At 38.1% G+C, this 17535-nt stretch overlaps 1 protein-coding gene across 1 annotated transcript in view; it reads right to left on the reverse strand.

Annotated features, from left to right (window-relative positions):
- The window catches only part of LOC105215508 (uncharacterized), a 360283-nt gene that overhangs the window by 313063 nt on the left and 29685 nt on the right, over positions 1–17535 (reverse strand). Inside the window, exon 3 of the mRNA XM_054232144.1 lies at positions 4327–4510. The gene's annotated coding sequence lies outside the window, so the exon portion shown is untranslated. The remainder of the gene's footprint in view (positions 1–4326; positions 4511–17535) is intronic.

Raw genomic sequence — 17535 nt, forward strand, 5'->3', positions numbered from 1 at the left:
TTTTTGGTGTCTTTTGTATGTATATACTTGTTTTAAACTTGTAAGGTTACTTAATTGTAATGAGATTACTCAAAACTCTAGAAGTAGTGAAATTTTCATGGAGCTTCGAAAATAGTTCTGAGGAATGTCGCTGACAGTCCTTCGCCGGATAAAAATCAGGTTATGTATGTCCAAGTATAATGAGAAATGTCTTGGGAATTGGTCTTATAACTTGATCGAAATAAGCCCATCCAATCTTTCAGTGGGCCCTTGTTCGTCATCTCTTCTAACCAAGACTTTAACCATATAGGAAAGAGGAGAGAACCAGGTATTAGAAGTCGCACCCGGCCGAGGCTTCTAGAAGATACTAGGTACATCAAAATCATTGAAATCATATTCACATAATTCAACAAAGTTAAATCAATGTAAAAAATAATTGATAGAATTGATAGCAAAAAGACCAAAAAGAAGCGATTTTTTTTCATATTCCTAAATAATCTTCAAATATATTATATTAAACAACGCTGGGACGCACATCGAAAATTTGTGTACTACCATGCACCTCTCACATTGAATATGTACACTATTTTAAAGATAAAAAATAAAAGTATTAGCGGATAATGTAGGCGTCCAGAACAAAATTTGGTATGCAAGATATGACAATTTACATCCAGACTGATTATACTTTGAGAAGGTTACCCAATTAAACCCACAAACTTTAACATTTTTCAAGGGAAGATGAGTATTTCTGTAATGAAATGTCACCATACAGGGTATGCCTCTAAATCAAAATTAAAATAATATTTGCTTAATAAAAAAATATCTTATAGTAGATGAAAAATATAAGAATTAAAAGTAATGACAGTAATGGTAATCACATTAGTATTTCATTTCTAGTTCGTTTTAATAATAACAATACCATTAACCATATTTTATGGCGAGTATGAGCTTTTTGATGGGGATGGGGTCATATGTAGAAGTTCACGCAAGTGAGGAAAGTTTCTGATTGAAATTCACTTGGGAGTGGCCAGGAACGATTCTTTTGCATATGACTCAAGCAGCTCACGACTTCCGGTTTTAGACCAAGTATCCCCTGGGTAGCTAACAGACATCCGTTTGGAGGCGAGCTAAAGTGAGAAGGCGAAGCCCGCTTGTGCGGTTGTGCGTAGGGCTTGGGACCCACCACATAAAAAAAATCTCCCCAATGAAAACAAACACTGAGCCTCGGATGAGAAACCCCCCTTTTGATGACGACCCCTGCAAACGTACTAAGGATCATGATTTGAGGGCATGCACCTGGAATGTCCGGACTCTTAATTGGGAAGGTGCCTCTGCCCAGCTGGTTGATGTCCTCATACAACTAAAGGCTGACATCACCGCCGTCCAAGAAGTGCGATGGACGGGACAAGGACGGAAGAAGGTGGGTCCTTGTGACATCTACTACAGCGGCCATATAAAGGAGCGCAAATTCGGTGTTGGATTTGTGGTGGGAGAGAGACTACGTCGCCGAGTCCTGGCATTCACCCCGGTGGATGAACGTCTTGCCATAATCCGCATCAAAGCGAGGTTCTTCAACATATCGCTGATTTGCGCCCACGCCCCAACGGAAGAGAAGGACGATGTGACCAAAGATGCTTTCTATGAGCGCCTAGAACGCACCTATGAGCGCTGCCCCCGCCACGATGTCAAAATCGTGCTTGGCGATTTTAACGCCAGGGTGGGTAAAGAAGGTGTCTTTGGCACAACAGTCGGAAAATTCAGCCTCCATGACGAAACATCGCCAAACGGCCTGAGGCTGATCGACTTCGCTGGGGCCCGAAATATGGTTGTCTGTAGTACCAGATTCCAGCATAAAAAAATTCATCAAGCAACGTGGCTGTCCCCTGATCGAAACACGCGCAATCAAATCGATCACGTTGTGATAGACGGAAGACATGTCTCCAGTGTTTTAGACGTGCGTACGCTCCGAGGACCAAACATTGACTCGGATCATTATCTAGTAGCAGCAAAGATACGCACTCGCCTCTGTGCAGCAAAGAACGCCCGTCAACAAACACAAGGAAGGTTCGACGTCGAAAAGCTGCAATCACAACCGACAGCCGAACGATTTTCTACTCGACTTGCACTCCTGCTCTCTGAGAGCACTCATCAGCATCTCGATATAAGGGAGCTGTGGAACGGCATCTCAAACTCATTGCATACCGCTGCAGCCGAAACAATTGGTCTCCGGCAACGCCAAAAAACCAGTTGGTACGATGAGAATTGTCGTTCCGCAGTGGAGAGAAAACAGACTGCCTACCTCGCAACGTTGCGATCGACCACAACACGTTCGGGGTGGGATAGATATCGAGAACTGAAGAGGGAAGCGAGACGCATTTGCAGACGTAAAAAGAAAGAGGCCGAAATGCGTGAGTATGAAAAGCTTGAAAAGCTGGCCGACATGGGTAATGCTCGAAAATTTTATGAAAAGATGAGGCGATTAACAGAAGGTTTCAAGACCGGAGCATTATCATGTAGGGACCGAGAAGGTAATCTGGTAACGGATGTCCAGAGCACACTGGGATTATGGAGGGAACACTTCTCCGACCTGCTCAATGGCAGTGAAAGTACAACACCAGGAGATGGCGAACCCGATTCCCCAATCGATGACGATGGAATAGATGTTCCATTACCCGACCATGAAGAAATTCGAATAGCAATTGCCCGCTTGAAGAACAACAAAGCGGCGGGGGCCGATGGATTACCGGCCGAGCTATTCAAATACGGCGGCGAAGAACTGATAAGGTGCATGCATCAGCTTCTTTGTAGAATATGGTCGGAAGAAAGCATGCCTGACGATTGGAATCTTAGTGTGCTCTGCCCAATCCATAAGAAGGGAGACCCCACAATCTGCGCCAACTACCGTGGTATAAGTCTCCTCAATATCGCATATAAGGTTTTGTCGAGCGTATTGTGTGAAAGACTAAAGCCCACCGTCAACGAACTGATTGGACCTTATCAGTGTGGCTTTAGACCTGGAAAATCCACAATGGACCAGATATTCACCATGCGCCAAATCTTGGAAAAGACCCGAGAGAGAAGAATCGATACTCACCATCTTTTTATCGATTTTAAAGCTGCCTTCGATAGCACGAAAAGGAGCTGCCTTTATGCCGCGATGTCTGAATTTGGTATCCCTGCAAAACTAATACGGCTATGTAAGCTGACGTTGAGCAACACCAAAAGCTCCGTCAGGATCGGGAAGGACCTCTCCGAGCCGTTCGATACCAAACGAGGCTTCAGACAGGGTGACTCACTATCGTGCGACTTCTTCAATCTATTGCTGGAAAAAATAATACGAGCTGCAGAACTAAATAGAGAGGGTACAATCTTCTACAAGAGTGTACAGCTCCTGGCGTATGCCGATGATATTGATATCATCGGAAGCAACAACCGCGCCGTTTGTTCTGCGTTTTCCAGACTAGATAAAGAAGCGAAGCGTATGGGTCTGGTGGTGAATGAGGACAAGACGAAATATCTCCTGTCATCGAACAAACAGTCAGCGCACTCGCGTCTTGGCTCCCACGTCACTGTTGACAGTCATAACATTGAAGTTGTAGATAATTTCGTTTATCTGGGAACCAGCATTAACAACACCAACAATGTCAGCCTTGAAATCCAACGCAGAATCACTCTTGCCAACAGGTGCTACTTTGGACTGAGTAGGCAATTGAAAAGAAAAGTCCTCTCTCGACGAACCAAAATCAAACTCTATAAGTCGCTCATTATTCCCGTCCTGATGTATGGCGCTGAAGCGTGGACGATGACAACATCCGATGAGACGACTCTTGGGGTTTTCGAGAGAAAGGTTTTGCGCAAGATTTATGGTCCTCTAAACATTGGCAACGGCGAATACCGCAGACGATGGAACGATGAGCTGTACGATTTATACGACGACATTGACATAGTTCAGCGAATAAAAAGACAGCGGCTACGCTGGCTAGGTCATGTTGTCCGTATGGACGAAAACACTCCAGCACTGAAAGTATTCGATGCAGTACCCGCTGGAGGAAGCCGCGGAAGAGGACGACCTCCACTCCGGTGGAAAGACCAAGTGCAAAGTGACCTGGCTTCACTTGGTGTTTCCAGTTGGCGCCAAAAAGCAAAAAGGAGGAATGAGTGGCGCGCTCTGGTGGATTCGGCTATAATCGCTTAAAGCGGTTCCTACGCCAAATATATATATATATATATATGAGCTTTTTGAAGAATTTACAACTCACCTCCCAATCTTCTTAATCCGTTCAACAATTGCGAAGAATATTCGTTGCACGTAGTTTTAGATTTGTAATTAAAATGTACTGTACTTACATAGACTTGACAAGGAATATGTCCTTTGGACGACGAATGTTACACAGCATCCTTGATAAATTGATCAGCTGTTCGGAAACAATGCAAACTAGCATGAATCTCCATTTACATACATCAAAATCCCAGTTTATTTTCCCTCAGACGTTTGAGCACTACAGAAGAGATTAGTAGATTACTAGACTGCCTAAAATAATTAAAAAATAATACGTTAATTGAGAAATTTAAATTTAAATATACTTAGAAAATTATAATATCTTCCTTATTTTCTCTTGAACTGGTAGGCACCGAATTGATTATAAGACTAAGTAGCTTTTAAGGGGCTATACCAGTGTGACACTTTCAAAAAGTCGATTTTTTTATTTGTTTATTCAATAGTTTATACTTTCAAAAATATCCTGTGAAACCGGCAAGGTCGTATCTTGAATAGCCTTCGAATGGCAGCGTTCTAAAGAGCGCCCAGTCGTAGGTATAAACCTCTATAGTTGAAACTTTAAACGCGATTGTCTCGAAACGACATTGCTGACAACATAGCTCAACGGGAAGTCGACCGATTGACTTCAAATTCAAACTGAGTATTCTTGAACATATTTACTACCGACTACAGATGTGTGTACTTTCTCGTTTCTTGCCTGGGTTCCTATAAAAAAAAAGTAAAATGAGGAAAACTCGAACATGAAATTATATTTTATTTGTAATGAGCTAAAACTTATTACGACCTTTAGTCTTTGATGTGCATTATCTTTCTCTCTGAATATGAACGCGTTGGGAACGCTAGTGCGATTTTATGTTCTTTAAGCCCCTGCACACGATCCATACTCGACCCTCAAGAGCGGACTTGGAAGGTTTTGAAATTTTCAGCTACGAGCGCTTGTTACTCCACTCTCTGGTACGCGATTGCAATGCGAAGAGAATGACTTGCAAGACGATTTTCAGTTTCAGATTAAGATTCTCCATCACGGAGTAATTTTGATACCTTCACCTGGGAACTATTTCCAGAAAGTTGAGATTCTAGCAAAAAAATATAGCCTATGTTACTCGGGGTGAACGTAGCTTTTCCAAACGGCACAGTAGTTTTTGAGTTTATTCATTACAAACGTATATAAAAATCTTTCCTCTTTATAATAGTAGTATAGATACAATGGCCTATTATCTTTTTGATTGGCTGAAAATTGTCATTTTTTTTACATAAAACACCCCTTTTTCTTAAACTACTCCATTTTTTTTTAATTTTTGGTATTTTTCAAAAATTTTAGGTCATTGTATGGGAAATACCTTCAACTTTAATAACATTTATAAATTCTTTTGTTTCAGCTGCTGAATCATGTCAGCAGTTGGGGATCTTTGTTTTTTGGCACCTCCAAAGACACAAACGTTATTTTTCAATATATTTGTAAAAAAAATCTTAAAATCTAGCTGAAAATATTCCTTATTATGTCCAAAAAACCTCGAAACATTCGATCGGAGTACTTTCTTTTAAAAAAATTCGCGAGAATCGCCTACTTTTTTATGGGTTACACGGGAATAGCCCCTAATTGGGACAACTCTGAAACTGCTCTACGACAATAAAAAAATCTTGCTAACATTTATGCAGTTCGCATCCCATTGATATTCATATTTAGAAGAAATTCTCTAGAAAGTCAAGCGCCTTTGGATACGATAGAATAATTTCTGCATAACTGTAATTTTTTTATGATATTGCTTTATTCCGATTTATCAAAGCTGTTTATACTTACTTTATACTCTATTAAGTCCAGATTACACATTATAAGATAACAACGGATTCACATATTTCACGTATATTCTTAGCAGATCAATTTTGCTTTTAAAAATACTGCATACACCAATGAATCTGGTCATCTGCATATCACAAAGTATTTTTAAGAAGTTGATTTCTTTTAAAATTTTAAGTTTCTCTCAGTTCTACTTCGATCACCCTGTATACTTTGAAGCACTTCCTTAACTGGAAACCACTTCTAATTTGCATAACAGACAGCTAGGCTCCTTTACACTCGACAATAAGCAACCGAAACTGTAGTACATCAAGAACGCGCCAAATACAGCAGAGCCCATTTAACAGTTATAAACTACTAAGGAACAGCAAAGCCTACACACAATACGACAATTGGCAAGCCAATTTCGAGTATTACACAAAATTAATGAGTGACGCCTTTGCGGCATTCTAGGCGCCAGAGCTGTTAATGGCTACAATGCTCATATGATCATCTGCTGCTTTTCGTTTGCCAACACTGATGAATAGCAGAAGAGAGAGGGGTTGAAATGTGAGTGGCAGTGAAAATTTGAAACTAACAACGAGATGAGGCTGAGACAGAACGCAAATGCAATGAAAGACAGATAAACAACTGTGTGAATGACAACAACTGTTGCAAGAGAAACCACAACAACAATAAGAGCAGTAGTAGCACAGCTCACAAACGGACACAGTGAGGAAAGTGCGAAATTTATGATCCCTCTGGTGCGTTCACCACATTCCCGCTTTTGTGAACGCACGCAGTTTTCAACTCTCAGCTGCCGCCGCAGTCGCTATCACTGCTACTGCCACTGCGACCATCACGAGCAGCAGCAGCACTGTGGCTGCCATTGCCGATGGGCTCAGTCTCTCACTTCCTGTCACTCCATTTCCGGCCATAGTGTCGTTTCCGCATGCCAAGCAATCATGCTCTGCCATGCTGTGGTACGCACACAATTGCCTGCTTTTAGGCGCTATCTTTGGCATTGTCCTTTGGCGGTTTTTTTTGTTTTTCACCACCCCGGAATTTATCCTCTATGCGTCGTTGCACGGATTTCGGCTTGCGTGCTGGCGCATTGAATGAGCCAGACACGTGTGTGATTTACATATATATACTACTTATGTAGCCTCTATGTGTACGCGCGCAGAAAACAAGCCTCGCTAATGTAGCTGTCATGTCGCCGTCGTTGTTATATGTTTTGGATATGCTGCCATAAATATACATACATATATGCACATGTACTCGTCTATCCAAATTTCACATATTATTCTATATTTTCGCCCCAAATTTTTGTTCGGTGCGGCGTTTGCGGTATCATAATAAGCCTCTAATCAAAATTGTCAACTAAGCCGCCGGGGAGTCCCGGCTTATATCTCCGCGCAGCCAGCGCGCTTTCGAAAGCAGCAAGTGTGCCACAGCCGCCATCGTATTTGTCACATAAATATCAAATGCACGTACATAACATGTGTTGGCAATGAAAGCGCTAATTCCCCGCTGCGTTCTATACTCTGGGCTTAGCACAAAATATATTGGACATCATTGGCTGCACTGACATATAAATATGCGCTGAATTTGAATTTTAAGTCAAATTTCCACAAGAGACAAGTATTTATGTGGCGGTTAAAAAATAAAATAATAAATAAAGAGCTAAATGGTAATGGTGAACGCGTAAGCTGCAATGAAGCATAAAGAAGAAAAGTCGTTATTAATTATGCTATCTTTTTTCAAGTACACTATAGAAGAAAACTCAACCCGTTAGAGTTGATTGTGTAAACTTTGAAGAATAAATTTCCATAAAAGTCCTCGGAGAAAAGATTAAAGGCTAAGCTAGAATTCTCCTGATATAACCCCCATAACTCTTCAAAAGACACTAGTTTGTTATTGAAATCTATACTTTCACGTCAGTCGAAAGAAAAATAGGGATGCTCCAATAGGGATGAATCTTGGACTCTTTTCTTGTTCATTATGTCAACTACACCCATCAAGTCGTTGGATATGTGATATAACCAAAATTGTGCCTGGTCTAAAAAAATCCGCTATATTCAGTGCAACGACAAGTCTTCTTTGAACATCCGAAATGTAAGGAACCCTAAACTGCTTTCATTAATATCGTCGTATACAAAATGTTTCCGATTTTAATTGCTGGATCATAAGAATTTTGAACAATTTTGAGACGACATAAAAGATCCATATTATTTATGGTTGGACAATTCGATAAGGTGACATGTGACAAATAACTGCTGTCAATGAAGGGCAAATATTAGCCTTATGGCAGGAGAATCAAAATTCCAGGCAAATATCGTAAATTGAGGGAGTCAGCAAGGCTTCTGTAGCAGATTTCAACAAGAAATTTCGGGAGATGGCTTCTTTTGCTCGGCAAAAAGTGTCTGTAAGGATCCGAAAGACGAGGATGGACGAAGACAAACCCACCTGACTTTTTTGTCTACTGGATCGCATTAAATCCTCATTAGATAATAAAAAGGTCCTTAATTATGCGATAGAAGTGATAGTGGATGCATCAACGATTCTCCGGAAACTCAGAGGGGCAGGATTCAAAGGCCGACGTATTTCAAAAAGACCGTTTTGGAGGCGATAAATGAAGAAACTGCGTCATGTATGGGCGAAAGAGCATGGAAGTTGGTCGGTGGATTGATGACAGACCGTAATTTTGTCGGATGAATACAAATTTAATATCTTTGGAGAAAGTCAGACAAACGGTTCAGCGCAGAATGCCTGCAAACATGAGTACACCAGCTAGTAAACAGCAGACCGTCCTGGCGTTTTTTCTTATAATGTACTAAAGGCATTCATTTAATTTAAGGTAGAGTCAACGGAAGCCAATTTGTATCCTCCATCAAAGTACTGTATCAACAACAAAACGACGTCATCTTTCAGGACGACTGTGAGCCATGTCACAGACCTACTACCTGTTATTAATCTCTATCATAAGTAATAACTGCGATCAACCCCGATTTAAACCCAATTAAAAACCTGGAACGATTATAAAAAAAACAGTGAGTCGCACAGAAGCCGAGGAACCACAAATTCAAACAATCCCTCATTTTCATTTTTGCTTGGATGAATATTTTATCTCTTAATTGAAATTTTCTTACTGACCAGTTCTTTTATGTCCAGTGCTGTATTCCCTGAAGTGATCGGCCTGACCCGAACAAAAAATTCTCAAGTCCATTATCATTATTGTTCTAACACGTGAAGGATAACCGTGAACGATAGCCAGATTAAACAATGTAAAAGTTTAGACCAAATTAATACGATTATATTTCCAACACGAGTAGAAGAAAAGTCTTCTAGGAATCATATAAATGTTCACATAGAGTTCAGATTTTTTAAAGTCGTCTTTGTACGAATGACAGATATAGACTAAAATATAGACTAAAATTTTAGAAACTAACGATTTGTTACTTAACATTGCCAGATTTTAGCTTAATATGTTCACCAATCGAAGAGACGACTACTTAAACTCGTAAGAAATACCGAGTCTGATCCGTTTGATCCGTTGACTCTGCTAAACTATATATTTTAGAGTTACGTCACTTTATGTACAAGTATATTACACACTGTACGCTAATATTATGTCCAGCACTGTATTTACATGTCTATGTATACGTATATGAGAAGATTTATCGCGAGTGAGTGCACAGCGTGGCCTAATCCGCGCGCCATGTCTTGCAAATAACGGATTACATGGATATTACGCATGCACACACACACTACTATACCACCCACACAAGCACATGCGCATATGTGTAGCTATTATGTAAGTTTCAATGCATATGCAACAGACACGTCGTCCTTGATGCTTCGTCTGCTTTTTTAGTTGCTCGTGGCGCTGCAGATTTGGGTTTAGTGGTCGTAAAGTGTTTGCCAACGCAATAAACTAAATAAACAAAATAAGAGGCAATGAAACGCGACGCCTTTTCCCACAACACTTAAGCCCTCGCCCGACCGCCCACTCTCTCCCCCTCACTAGCACTGCTTTTGCTTCGCATTACGCTAATACGCCCAATTCTACACCTCCTGTCGACTATCCTTTCCACTTGTAATATCATCCGCTAACTTTTATGCGACGCTAATTTTTGTTGCGCCTAAAATTTAATGCAAAATGCTGAATATTTATACTCGCGCAGCATGCTGCGCTAGAGTAAAATAGTTTCGTTGTAAGAACTCTCTATCTCGACTTTATTAAGCGGACTTAATTTCCCGGTATCTTTCTGACAGTCCGTCAGTTCAACCGTCCATCTAGACAAACGATAAATTGAATACATCATTTACATTTCGGCATCTTGATGAAATGTAATACAAATATTCCGAGGCTGAAATTGGCTCTAAGAGTATATTGGTATTGGGTGCTAGAAATCGGTCGCATGGATGGATGATAGGAATACAAATGGTACAGGCCTGCGGGTTTTAGGCACATATCCTCTTAAAAGGGGCTTTACAATAGATAGCCCAAGCATTAAACCAGATATTAAATTAAAACCTAGTACAAGGGCGCTCCACATCGTTCCAAAGTGATATGACGAATAGTTGATTCCTCTCCGATCCAATGGTCAGTCGACGATATATTAATGAAATAAAATAAGTGATCTTGTGATGATATTGTGATTTGGAACCAAATATAGATGAAACCGGGCCATAAAATACCTGATATAAAAATCCCCATCAGGTTGTCTTTATCGGCAAATTTGTAAGAGGTTTTAAGGGGTTTCATGGGTTTCGTGGATTCAAAAAATCGATTTTTTGTTAATTTCTACAACATCTCAAGAATATCATACTAAATTTTCAAATCGATCCGAATAATAGTTTCGGAGATACAGCCTTTGGAAGGTGTGCGCTGCAAGTCAAGTACTATTCTTACTCAAAACTTTAAACGCGTTTTTCTCGGAACCGTGTTTTCAAAGTCGGTTGTCAAATGTTCTCGAAAACTACTCAACCGATCTTGATGAAATTTTGAACAGGTATTCGAGATACAATTTACTCGTGCTTGAACGAAGGATTTTATTTTTTTTTTTTTTAATTACAACTATTTAAAAAAAGTCAAGCAAATTTGACCGATTTTTTTTTTTTTTTGAGAAATGTATGCCAAAATTCCAATTTTCACTTTCTTTGTCCTTCCTTTGAAGTTGATCCGATAATTACTTTTCGAGTTAAATGCGTTTTTCTCAAAACAATGTATTTAGAACTGGTGTCAACTGTAATTCGAAACCCACTCAGTAGATTTTACAGAAATTTATACAGCTTTGGGAATGCATAATAATCTTAGGCCTGATCGAAGCTTTATCTTTTTTTCAAAAATTTCAATTTCTTAAGACCAAATAACTGTTGATTTTTTCCCAAAAATCTAGAAAAAAAAAATTACTGAGGCCGCCCTTTGTTAATTTCTGAAAACAGCAAAAATGCTTCGATCAGGCCCAGGATTATCTATTTATAAAACTAATTTTTCGTATCCGATTGATTTTAGATGGATCTCCAAGGACTTAGATTGTCACCGCAAGGACCGTTTTTGAACTGGGTCAACACAAACAGCTAAAACTTTGGAAATTATAATTTTTTTTCTTTCAAATTTTCGTGACTTCAAGGAAAAAATATTGTGTAATAATGCCATATTATTACTTTTGTAAAATAAAATATTTAAAAGCAACAAAAAATTACAGGAGAGTGTAATTTTTTTGTGTCTCTGACTACCCCTAACCCCTTAAGCTTAATGTGGTCTTAAGCAAAAAATGGGTAATATTAATCCATTCCTTCCCCCTGATATAATCGATATACTGAGTTACGTTTGTCCGTCTTTAAATGAGATATATTTCCATTTAATTCTTACAAATTGCGAATGTGAAATTCGGCCGCTCTCGTTTTTTGACCTGCCTTACGCGTTACTATGCTTTTACTTTTTCTCTCCTCCTCTTGGCTGTTGATTTTGCTTCCACCATAGCAGTGCTAGCAACCAATTTGATGATTTTTGTTTTTGCTTTTGTTTGCATTTTTTTTAGTTGTATTTGCTTTTGTTTTCACTTGATGTTTGTATAATTCGTACTTGTTGTTGCTCGGTTCATATTTCACCCGCCAAAATGTCAATATTCCATCTGTGGTTTTGTTTTTGTTCGTTGTTTGGTTAGCGAGCGAAATTCACCGTTTGTGGCAACGCCAACGCAACTGATAATACCAATTTGTGGCAGATTGAAATAATTTTACAAATATTAATATAGCACATAAAAATGAAAACAAATGAGTTTATTGAGTGTGAAAATTACTTAATTAAACTGTAATGTTTTCATTTAACCGCGTGCAATATAACGGTTAATTTATGATAGTGAATTGAAAATTACAATTTGACAATTACAATGGAATTTATTAAAAATGAGAAAATTTATATCTTACTTAATTCAATTTAAAGGGATGTCTGGCAGGGCGACATACAATTCAAGAAATACATGTGGTCTATAGCATTCGGAGAGGCTTCAAATTATCTTCTACATAGGACTCAGAGGTGGGCACCCTTTGAAAAAGTCGTGATAATCAATTGGCAGTAAAAACATTTCACGGAATAAAGTTGATCGAATACTCTGTGGCCCGATTTATCGACTGCCAAGGTCAATGAACAAAGAGGAGAAATAATTATGAACTGGAGGAACTATAATAATAAGCTTATCCGTCTTCCAATCATTTTTAGTTTGCATCACACTTCCGAATCTCTGCATAGCAAGCAGCAGGAAATTAAGGAGGGCGTCTAGATCAAAATGAATTCTTTCGATCATGATATAAGTCAATCCTTAAGATAAACTCGGATCACTGCAGTGAAGAAAATTCGATTGTCTTGGAAACAATGAAGTATGCACATCTTTATTTAGATAATACTACAAGGTTCGAGAATTACCAAGCTAAAGGCTTAACTAAAGCCAGAAGAAAACAAGTAAGGAAGGGCTAAGTTCGGGTGTAACCGAACATTTTATACTCTCGCATTTTATATATTTAATTTTCTCAATATAATACACATATTCGGGATATAAAGTCCATTAAAAGTTTGAAAACCCTAATATTAGGTATATGGGAGCTAGGGGAAGTTATGACTCGATTTCACTAATTTTTGGCACGGAAACATATTATTAGAATAAACATATTCCCTATGAATTTCCTCAAAATATCTGAGAGACTTACCTATATTTTCCGTAGAAAATTTATTTGAAGCCCTGAGGTCCTCATGTTCCATATAAGGGGCCTTGAATACTTATGGTCCGATTTCGGATAATTTTAGAAGGGCGATTCCACACTATTAATGAAGTATGTTTCCGATATCTTCATCTATACTACTATTATAAAGAGGAAAGATTTGTATGTCTGTTTGTAATGAATAAGCTCAAAAACTACTGTGCCGATTTCAAAACTTTCGAAAGCTGCATTCACCTCGAGTAACATAGGCTATATCTATTGCTATAATCTAAACTTTCTGGAAATAGCTCCCAGGTGAGGGTAACAAAAAGACTCAGGAGAATCTTTATCTGAAACTGAAAATCGTCAAAATATTAGAAATACACAAGCTTACTTCATAATCCGAGTGGAAGACATCGGATACCAAAGACCACACTCAAAAATGTAAACAAAAATACCACGTGATCTTGTAATGACATCACGTGATCTGGACGGGGTCAATGACCTGTTAACCAAAAATATCACGTGATCCTGTAACTACATCACGTGATCTGGACGGGGTCAATGACCTGTAAACAAAAAAATCACGTGATCTTAAAATGTCATCACGTGATCAGGGTCGGGTCATTGACATCATGGGGTAACCGGATATGATGTTACCGGAACCGGAAATGGGGTGGCTGAATATTGGTTACTGAAACTGGAAGTGGGGCATCCGGAAACGGAATGAGTCAACTGAAGCAAGATATGTGATAACCGATGGAACCAGATATGAGAATGATGTGCCAGAATCGGAAATATTTTACCGGAAACGGATGTTCGATAAAGAGCGAAATTGGACAGGAAACTTCCCTTCTCCAGAAAGTGCTCAGTGAATGAAGCAGCGTCAGCTTCAGAGCTTAACATAAATGTTTCCTGTTCATAGAAGACTTCGATTTGTATCATATCCGCTTCCGTTATGAGACTTCCGTTACCTTTAATCTTTATCGATATAGGTGTAAAGTTGTATTCCGCTATCTTCATCGGACACCAAAGACTAGAGGTCGTAATCAAGATTTAGCTCATTACAAAAAATATATCATGCTCGAATTTTCTTCTTCTTACTTTTTTAAATGAACCCACGCAAGAAACGGGAAGTACATACATATGTATGGAAGCGTGTGTAAAAACTTATAACTTTTGAAATGTTTGTTTAAAGCCGTGCGAAGCCGGAGCGGTCGGCTAGTATATTATAATCGAACTGCAAAGTTCTGGTATATGGGAAGTAGGCGGTGGTTGTGAACCGATTGGGCCCATTTTTAAAACATATATGTAATTTCAATGCCAGGTTTGTATCATTAAATTCATTAGTTTGGTCATTAAATTACTATTTATGTAAGCATAAAATATAAATGGAAGAGTAAAGAATTACAACATTATATACCCTTGAGCAAGCCCGCCTCTCAGTAATGTCTCTTTATCCGCCATACTGTCCATTTGAGTTATTTAAATGAAGTTAATTAATTATTCGCCCTACTTTTAATGAAACACTTTAATGGTGTGATTAATTGAAATTCTTGAAATAAATGTTGAATGGCAAATTATTGCTTTAAACATATACATGCTTACATACAATACATATGCATTTACAAGTTTGCTCATTTGTGTGTCATGAATGACTTATCACCGTAGAAAAATCACTTAATTTATATACAACATGCAAACATATGTATGTATAAAGGGTCCTTTCAACCGCATGCATACATACATATGCCCTTAAATTGTTCCTGGCACACATGCATATGTATGTTCATATGTAAGTAGTCATATATGTACAGTTGTTACATTTAATCGCCCACTATGTCGCCACTTTCTACAATTCGCCAAGGACCTTTTTGACACTTAAACGCGCTTTTGACGTGTAAATTGATTTCCGTCGCTTTAAACGGAAACACACACCTGCACATGTTAAACACTTCTCGAGTTCAAGTAGATATGGGAATGCAAGCTTGTGGGTTTATAAATGCATACGAGTATGGGCATATTCCTTGAGAGGGCCACCCCTTAATTGCACTATAAACGGCGACTTGCGAATGTATGGCACCCTCATGTAAATTGCCTGTTTTCCCCAAGTAGATGTTAAATGTAGACGGATATACGACCAAGGGAAAACGTGAGACATTAGAGACTATACTTTTGACTGGTTCGAAACTGACCCCCTCTTACCAGTTCAAAACTAGACATAATATGAATCTAGTTTAATTAATATATTATTAAATTACTTTTGATATGAATATGTAGTCATATTAGTTAGGACTCATACCCAATACAGAGTCACTGAAGTGGTGTAAATGAAACGGAGTTCTCGCTGTTTATAAAATTAATTACATACATACGTGCTGATCGTCAGAGAGGTTCTCAGAAGTGTACGCAAGTCAGTAACTAATTACGAACGATCCTCGATCACCCTAAGAAAAAATTTCAATGTCCTTCTATCTCTTATAGATCTTAAAGCAAATGTTATTTAATAAGGCTAAGCAGCTGTTTGCCCAGGTTCCTCTAGTCAGGTACTGGTTTCTATATCTACTATAATAACGAAAACCATAGATTTAATCGAAGGCTGGGCAGAAATTTTCGAACCAATCTATACAATTATTACAACAATCAATACAAACTTCAATTTTGAAACTCATATTAGAACAATGCACCCGAGGTATTTTAGATTTTTGAGAGAGTCTTTAACGGATTATAGTTATAAAGTTGCAGAATAATTATTGAATCATTTCGGACTTAATATCTAATATTAGCACTAAAATTCTTCGAAACTTTCTGAAAGTGCTCCTTACAAAAATAATTTATTTTTGTCTGAAGTATTAGAGCGCAGTTCCATTGAGGACTGATACTTGTATTTGACTCCTTACTAGAGGATTCCAGCAATTAAAAATCCATTTGTGGATTTCACATCTAATTCACATTCCTAGCCGAACTTATTGACCAAATATAGATTAACGTTGTCGTTTAAGCACTTTCTGAATTCAAAAGGATTTTTCATGAAACTTATGGAAACGAATTTTTCACGTAGCAAGTTTAGTTTCCGAAATTCTCCACCAAAGAATTCTTGTGCCAACAATCCCAGCTGATTCAGAAAGACTTATTTTCGAGAATTCAAAAAAAAATTCAAAGAACCTCACTTCATAAAAAACGATTCAAGTTTTTAGTGTGCATGTTGATGTTAAGTGCCGAATAAAGAGTTCTAAAGGATAATACAGTGGAACTACTCTAACTCGAATCATCATAATCCACAAAAAAACTTCGAGTTAAAGAGAGTTAAAGAGAGATTAAGAGAAATTTTCATTAAAAATAAATTTTTCAAAAAGTTGTAAAATATTGATTTACCCACAGTTTTAGTTATTTACTTCGGAAAAAGTTTTATTTAAATGCATTAAATCATGTATTTTGAAATTTTGTTTGTTGCAGTTTGCTATGGTTTGGCTCTTGACGTCTATATCTCATGCCTTTGTTACGCGATTTAATAAATCTATAAGTTTAATATCATATTTTTTGTTCGCTTCCATATGAATATAGGGACTCCTTTAAAATAGCTTCTTGATAGTAAAATTTTAAATTTTGTATTATGCTCTGGTGGAAAAGTTCAACTTATGGAACGAAATTTGTATGGAATTTGACTTCTATTGCCAATTTAAGAGTTCGAGTTGTGGAGAACTTCGACTTATAGAAATTCGAGTTAACCCGAATCACCCTACGAAAATTTTTTGTGGAATTTTGAAAAGATTTTTTTTGCGGTATCCTTTTGGGTAAACTAAAAAAACTGTGGCATTAGATTTTATGTCCTGGACCCAGGGTCCTTGAAATGTCCTGTTGCCATATGACAACGCTAGGTACCATAGGCCACAAGTTTACATATATGTAGAAAATCATTCCGCAACCCCCAAAAATCAAACTTCAAAACAAAAATTTTCAATTCTCTTTATTATATATCATTAAAAATTCAAAAATAATGAATTCATTTTATTAAATATCATTGAGATGATACAATCTTTTATTGAAAAATCCTGGTTTTTCACATTTTTGTATGATATGCTTCGAAGCAAGGCAAACAAAGTCCAACATCGCATTTTTTGCAGGCTGTTCGCACGATGGAATTGCATACACCTGCACATCGCCTTTTATTTCTAATTGGAACCACAAGGTGATCAGTCTTCTCATAGCGCAGGACATTCGTTACGGATTCAGTTCGTTTATTTGAGGTTTTTTGGAACCTTTTCAGTTCGACGCCGTAGTGCTTGCAGTAGTA

Source organism: Zeugodacus cucurbitae, chromosome 5 (genome assembly GCF_028554725.1).
Source record: "Zeugodacus cucurbitae isolate PBARC_wt_2022May chromosome 5, idZeuCucr1.2, whole genome shotgun sequence".
In the NCBI taxonomy this organism is placed as follows: domain Eukaryota; kingdom Metazoa; phylum Arthropoda; class Insecta; order Diptera; family Tephritidae; genus Zeugodacus; species Zeugodacus cucurbitae.